This window comes from Nannobrachium achirus, assembly GCF_963921795.1.
Source record: "Nannobrachium achirus genome assembly, chromosome: 5".
NCBI lineage: Eukaryota > Metazoa > Chordata > Actinopteri > Myctophiformes > Myctophidae > Nannobrachium > Nannobrachium achirus.
The window spans coordinates 52,475,844-52,484,179 of NC_137814.1; positions in this window are offsets into that span (position 1 = coordinate 52,475,844).

An 8,336-nucleotide genomic window follows, 5' to 3' on the forward strand; every position below is an offset into this window, starting at 1 on the left:
CTGCTATTTTATCTAGTTCCTGATGGAGATGTTTTTACCGAACTGGCCGTCGGCTGTACACACCGACCTCCACTTCACTATGTTCAAAATCTCCGACGCTCTGGGGAGTTTTGTGAATAAAAAACACTTAAGCCTTGATAATATTAACTATCCTTTACTTCTGTAGTAAATAACTATACTCCAAGGGTCTCTCGGCTATTCTTTATGTGGCAGTGGACACGAATTTAATCAATCAATTATGCCTATAATTAATCAATTACTAATCAATAATAGTATGCCTATAATTAATCAATTACTAATCAATAATATTATGCCTATAATAAATTAATTACTAATCAATAATCAATAATCAATCAATGCCCACCCAGGGACGCCATGTAATGAGCTCCGAGTTACTAGATACCCCTTCACCTATTAGGGGACCCCCCGACGCCGTCCGGAACCCTCCTCAGGTCCTAAGCCCAAGAAGTTACCAGATCTTTTTTAACACTAACACTACACTACACCTTTAAGTTCACAAACAATTTCTCATTTGTGTAAACCCATTAAGTGTATTAAGTTCACAAACAGTTTCCCATTTGTGTAAACCTATGTAGGTGTACTAAGTTCACAAATAGTTTCCCATTTGTGTAAACCTATGTAAGTTCACAAACAGGTTTAATAACCTTCCTTGTTTGTGTAAACCTACTATTACACATATACATATACTTATTTACATATTTACATTACATATACTTATTTACATATTTACATTAATACACTTCTCTGAATGAAAGCTGAGCTATCAATGAGACCCTCTTTAACTGGTGAATATTATTACTTTCTACAGCGACTATTTATTTTAGAGACCAAGATATGCACCTTACTTTAGAAATGTAGACCTTAGGTCTGAATGGAGAATGCAAACCACAAAGACCATGTAAAGTATGAGTCTGACACCTAGCTCTCACCAGGGGCTCGGGAGCGACGCCGCTTGACTTATTAGTACAAACCGTCCAGTGTGAACATCAGTTCATCCGGTTTAAGGGGTTTGGAGATTTGTACTTATATTCTGCCAAGCTCGCCCACCAACTCAGCACGCGCTGAGTTGGCTTCTGAGAAGGTGAAAAGACTTTTACCTAAGAAAACACTCTTGTTGATTCTTACCAAAAGCCTCACTCAGTCCCACAGCCAGGAGATGATTCGAGTGCCTGAAGGTGTTCAAAACCTTCCTCCCATGAGTGCAGCCTTCCCCGTAGGGAAGGAGAGAAAGTCAAACCTTTAAAAAGTTGTAAACTCTTAAAAAATGAGTTCAGACAGACACCAGATAAAAGTGAATAATAAAAAGCTTTACTGGTAAAAACAGTTACAAAATATAAAACCACCAATACAGTAATTGGCAATGAAATAATGAAGAAGTACAATATAAGTACTTGACTAAAAACAGAGAATCTAACAGAGTCAAAGTCTCTCTAAGTACAGGAACAAGTGGTGCAGAAATTGCACTAAGTACAAAAAGGTCCATCCCCGACCCCTAACGGGCCGGGGATAGCTGCAACAACTCAACTCTACAAAAAGACAAGAACAACTAACAACACTCAGACTACAACTAACAGGAGACACGAAGCAGCCTCCTTTATACAGTAGTCCGTTGCAGTCACAGTGACGTGATTTACACACAGAACATATTTTAGCACACACACGTTTGCACGCTCTCACGCACTTCTGCATGCACTAACACGCACATCCTTTCATAATCGAGACGGTGAAGGTCAGGCTAGACTCCCCCATCCATGCCAGGTTGGGGAGTCGTCCGTTCTCACATCAGAAGCTTCTGGGAAACACCTAGGATGTCATATCTCATGTTGACGTGATAAGAGATAACAGCACGGCCCGAACGTTAGGGAGGGACGGGCACCTGTCTCACTCACGCTCAGTCCAAGGTTGGTTTCCCAGACAGAGAGAAGATAACAGCTTGTTAGCGTGGCCAGCTGCATTTGATGAGTCATCTCCAGTCCAAGGCCATCTTGGAGCTGGATGCCTCTCTCTCTCCACTCAGCAGACACAGTGCACAGGGTTCCAAAAGACAGGGTGCCATACACCTGGGGTCACAGGCGGGACCCCTAACAGTGGTCTTCCCCTTTAAGGACAAAATGTGAGTACTTTTTTATACCACTGCATAGTGATTGTAATGTGTGTGTACCTTGAGGCAGCGATGATGGAAGCATTGAGTCCACCATAGCAGGACATGGCTACTGATACAGGAATGATCCACTTGAATGGACCCAGCACAGCATTCCCAAACGTCTGAGGAGTCAGGAGCACAACACCACTCATTAAGAACTCATTGATCTGTGCTAGGGCTGCAACAGATATTCCAACTAATTGTTTAAATTCATTATAAGAAATAATCGTTTAGAACTTTAGATATTATAATACAATACAAGTCTCCCGATTTTCTTCAGAATATGTATGACACCATGTACTATGTGTGCTACAGGTTGTGGGATTTTAATTTCTTGGGACACTCTAGTTTACTCTAGTACACTGTCTCTGTACATTCTATATGGTTACCAAATAAGTTGGATTGTTATTACAAAACATACATTAACCATTTGGTAACATGTATGTCTCTCAGCTTCTGCCTATTCCTTTTGATCACCTGTAACAATGATTATATGAATGTATGACCTGTATAAATGAATGAGATGATCAAATAAACTAAACTAAACTAAACTATGTTTTGTGTGTGTGTGTGTGTGTGTGTGTGTGTGTGTGTGCCTACACTCAGTGCTCCTCGTGTGTGTGTGTGTGTGTGTGTGTGTGTGTGTGTGTGTGTGTGTGTGTGTGTGTGTGTGTGTGTGTGTGTGTGTGTGTGTGTGCGCGCGTGCGTGCGTGTGTAAACAGTGTGTAGGGGGAGTGACATGTGTAGGCTTAAAGTTGCTATAAGCAGTTTTCTGCTGACAGGAGCAGGAAACATGCAATTGCTTATTGCTTAAAATAAAAATAAGCAATTGCATGTTTCCTGCTTATGTCAGCAGAAAACTGCTTATAGCAACTTTAATGGTCCAGCCTGACCGGGATCGAGCCGGATTCAATGTCATTCATTTGAGCCCATGTGGTTTGTGTCCTTACACTAACCACTGCTATTGGGTCGGACCAGGAGACTGCTTCTTTCAAGCAATGTGTAGCTGTAGCAAGAAGACACCCTCACTTAATGACTTAATTACAGAAAGAAAGAAACACTTTGCTGCTGTTTGTCTGGACTCTTCACCTGTGACCAATCCGGTGTAGTTCAACAACCCTGCATGTCCAGAGTTTGAACTCCCACTGGCATAATAGGACCCAGGATCACTGAATCACTCAAGCCTCTCCACCACGGCAAGGTCACAGCAAGAGGAGAGGAAGTGGCCCTTAAAAGGGCCTTTGGTTTAAGAGGACTTTTTTTTTCTTTTCTTTTTTATCTCCATGTTGAGGGAAGCCAAAGCCAATGAAGTCACACATGACGCTTGATTTTCTCTGCTTGATTTTTCGTCGCTTGCACAATGTAGGCTACACTGATATATGTGGCTGTGACCAGTGAACTTAAACTTTTCAATCAGCAGCGCAGATGCTCATTGCAAATTCCATCAATTCCTCATTGAAGTGATCATAAAGTGATCATAATGATATCAAAGTGGGAGCAGGCCTGCGCCCACTCGGACATGTTGTACATCATTTCATCATCATCATCATCTCGTGGACAGGTGCTCATATCCGTGGGCTCGTCTTCATCTGGACAGGCGCTCCAAACCGTTGGTGCGTCTTCATCATCATTATCTTGGGGAAAGGCGCTCACATCCGTGGGTGTGACTTTATCATCATCATCATCATCATCTCGTGGACAGGTGGTCACATCCGTGGGCTCGTCTTCATCTGGACAGCCAGGACAGGCGCTCCAATACGCGTCTTCATCAACATCATCTCGTGGACAGGCGCTCACATCCGTGGGCTCGTCTTCATCTGGACAGCCAGGAAAGGCGCTCCAATCCGCTTCATCATCATTATCTTGGGGAAAGGCGCTCACATCCGTGGGTGTGATTTTATCATCATCATCATCTTGTGGACAGGCGCTCACATCCGTGGGCTCGTCTTCATCTGGACAGCCAGGAAAGGCGCTCCAATCCGCTTCATCAACATCATCTCGTGGACAGGCGCTCACATCCGTGGGCAGGTCTTCATCATCATTATCTCGTGGACAGCCATGTCTTTGCCGTGGGGGTCGCAGTTGAGTGTTGAGGCATGACTGAATCAGGGCTTTGCCCGCCTCACCAGAGATCACGGGCTGGAGCTTGTCAGAGGCAAACTCGTAGACACGTCCCGTTTCGCTGGCCACCAGCAAGAGGACCTGGGTTCCCGTCAGCATGGAGAGCTCCTTGACCTTTTTCATCACACTGATCCTACGCTTGCTGAAGGTCTGGCGTCGCCTCATCGTGTCCTTGATGAATTCAATGTCTATCTTCACGCGGCCATGTGACTTCTTCTCCTTGGGTTTTTGCAGTGGGACAGACTTCTTCTGCCCTGCCTCACGCTTCTTCACCCCTCCTCTCATCCTCCTCTTGCTGCTGCCGTCTCCAGGTGAACCCATGGAGTCATATTCATCTGCTGTACAGGTGGATTTGTTATCTGAGTCGCTGCATGAAGGTCTATCTCTGAGTCTGGACATCTTGACTGTGTTCATAAGAAATGCACAAAGACACACCAATTTGACACAAGTGATCACTGTTACCTGTGTGGCTGGGATCTCCTTTTATAGGGCCGAATTCTGCCACGTCACAATCTGTGACAAAGTTCTGATTTGTTGATGATGACCATACATGGTGTTTGGTTACACGCGTAGCCATAGCAACCGTAGTAGCAACGCGCGGCGCGACGCAACAGCTGTTTCCGAGTTCAACACAAATGTAAACAAACTTCACGTGACGTGGCAGCTGCCTCCGCTTCAGCCTTCAGCCAATCACAAGCGGCGGCCGATAAACGTCACCGGTGCCCGAAATTCCATAACAGCATACACTACTAGTTATTGACAAACAATATTGAGACTTTTAAAGTATTTCAGAAACTTAGCTACTCATTACATTTACTCAATGCAACGTGAAAAAGATTTACGACGTTCTGAAACTACCAGTATTTATCCCACAATGCAATGCAGTAGCTATGACAACAACAACATGTACACAAACCTCTGGCGTAAACTCTTCTTTTAAACAATATATTTTACAGTTCTACTAACAACATCGAGAATGCTAAACAATATGTCTTGTTGGTTTAAACACTCACTTGAGGCGAGATTACTCAGACACAGCTATATTTGTTGAATTAAACTGATAACACATCCAGTTAATATACACTGTGAGGCGTGTGTAATAGCTCTGTTTTGCCACAAGATGGGGCACTTTCCTAACGTTCCGTGAGGTTTGAGTAAACTGTCTGATAGGCTCCAGTCCAGTCGTCCAGACCCATCATTGAACATTTATAAATACAACCTAAAACTCTCTTGCTTTTAGCTCAGTCTGTGGGCAACCATTGTTGTGGATAACTGTTTTTCCTTGGAAAAATAATATAGGCTACAAAATGTAAACAAGGTGCGCAGAAAAGATGCGCAGAGGTTTGCTGTCCTACTAGTCTCGCGTGACTGTTGACTCCGCGATTTGGAAATGCTCCCGTCTGATTGGTCCAGTCGTTTGCACGATTAGCAGACAGAAATGACGGAGAAAAAAAAGCTAAAATAGAACAAAATACCCCTGGGTTTGTCCATCACATAGCCATAGGCCTACTGTAATAGGGTTTGTAACTTGAGTTCCAGGACGTTTTAACGTGTTATATGTAACGTAACGTAACTTCCACCAGCACAGCACCGACCGACGCGGCATTTAAAAATCGCTCCGCCTCCAACCGGCGCTACGCTCCTGATTCTGATTGGTCAAGCGCGAAGCGCCGCCCCCAATCCTTGTGATTGGCCGAGCTTTGAAAGTTGCGGCGCTCAAATAGCCTCTACGCGAGCGGAGCCGGTGTAGTCGTTACAGAGAGAGGAGAAAGAAGAGAAGCGAAGCAGAGAGAGGAGAGAAGAAGTTATTAGAGAGAACACTACCGAACTAACCAAGACCAACCAACCAAACAAAACCAGCCAACCAAACCAAGTTTAACCAACAAAACCAACAGTTTCTGCAGTCATGGGTCAATGTGTTTCGGTCACCCGGCACAGGAGGACCAGACCGGAGTCACCGGACCCGTTACTACTTCGCATCGCCAGACCTCCAACCGCGGAGGAAACGGGACCAACCGACGACTCCCTTCAACCCCCTGCTACAGCAGCAGATGAGTCCTCCACCACCCACCACCACCACCAACAGAACCACCCCGAAGACGAGGGTTATGGCTCTAAGACCAGCCTCAGAGTCCATCATCGTAACCAGCCGGCTCGCCAGGCTGCATCCATCCTGAAGAAGGATCGTGTCCCCACCTATGACAGCGACAATGGGCCTCATCCACGGGACGTGCGGCGAGTCCGATTTGACAGCAGAGTTGAAAGAATTCTCTTCACACCACAAGAGAGCTGCTTCGTGTTCTTTGTGGCAGACGGACTAGACAAATCAGCGGGCTACACAGCCTACACTCAGTGCTCCTCATCATCCTACAGTGCGTCCGAGCACGCGGTTCTTCAGTCACTGTATGCAAGGTATTTGTGAGGCACTGGACCATCCATGTGCTATGCAGTGAGGTGAGGTTCTATATGGGGCTATGTTACACAGACACACAACAGGCTTGGACAACTTTCTGAAGGCTGCCAGCAATTAAGGTGAGTAACATGGAGTCCTGGACCGTCCCTTCAGTTAGCCTGGTTGGCTGTAGGTTGTGAAGACAGTTATAGACTTTGTACAGAAACAACCTACCCATTTCATTTAATCAACAGGTGTCTTCAATCTCTTTTCCCCTCTCTTATTATTAATGACTGTTAATCATTCATTGATCAATTAATCACTGATCATTCATCAATTACTCACTGTATACAATTAAGCACTTCTTGTAAACGTTGTACAGTATGTTGTTTGTTCATGTATCTTGTGTGATTTATTTTATTTCATTCTTTTTTATTATTCATTTATTCATTCGGCTACATTTCATATTTCCATTCTGTATATTCTGTGAATAAAATGTTGTTTGTTCATGTGATTTTTTATTTTATTCTTATTTTTATTAATTTATTCATTACTTTTCAATTTTGCATTCTGTATATTCAGTGAATAAATTATAATTGATAACAAAAAACATACAAAAGGTATTTAGTGGCAATTCTTTTCAAAGAAATACATATTTTCCACACATGCTCATTAGACAGCAATGATATGTTCTAGAATAGATAGAATCATACTAACCACGTGAATAAGAATACTGTAACCTTTTCTGGGCATTTCTGGTGACATTTATGTGTAAAAAGTAGGCAAAATTAGATGCTCAGAAAGAGTCACAATGCTTTGTGAGCTTGCAAATTGCCAATTTGCAAAGAGATTTTGTGTAGAGGGGACCAAGCAAAGACCCATGGGGGACCCTGATCAATGAAGCATAGGCAGGGTTCCCACGGTCAGGAAATTCCTGGAAATATTTTGAAATTAGAAAAATATTTTTCCAGTACTGGAAAAGTTTTTGAATTGATCAAGGGTCCTGGAAAAAAATACCTATGCATTGTCTTTGGTTATTGATTTTGTTAATACCTCTGAAATGACAAATTAAACATTGGCCAAATTGTCAAATATTTAAGGCAGAAATTATGAAAATAGCAGATCTACATGCTCACAACGCCGTTGTGAGCATGTAGATCGGCTATTTTCACAATAGAACTGTGTTGTACAAAATTCCTCTACTCTTAGTGCTCTTCAGGGTGGGGGGTCCCCAGTTCAAATATGATTATTTCGGGGGTCACGGCCTGAGGTTGAGAACCACTGGCCTACCTGTCTTTGGGCATTGCGCATAGGAGTAAGTCATTGAGCTGAATTATTGTTATATAGTCCTGGAAATCGGGTTAAATATTCTGGAAAGGTTTTGGAAATTAATTGGTAAAAATGTGAGGGAACCCTGCATAGGGTTTAAGTGGTTAATTAGGGCTGCAACTACCTATTTATTTACAATTAACCTGTTGACGAATTTGCTTTAGATCATTTGATTAATAATAGAACATCAAATGGTCTGTTATTATGGGAATGGACCCAAGTGAGAAACAACATTGATATGTTCTACTGCCACAGCAGAGGGCAGCAGTAGCCCATGCAGTGGTCACTGACTGTCACAAGTTCATTCTACATGTGAACAGGCAACAGACT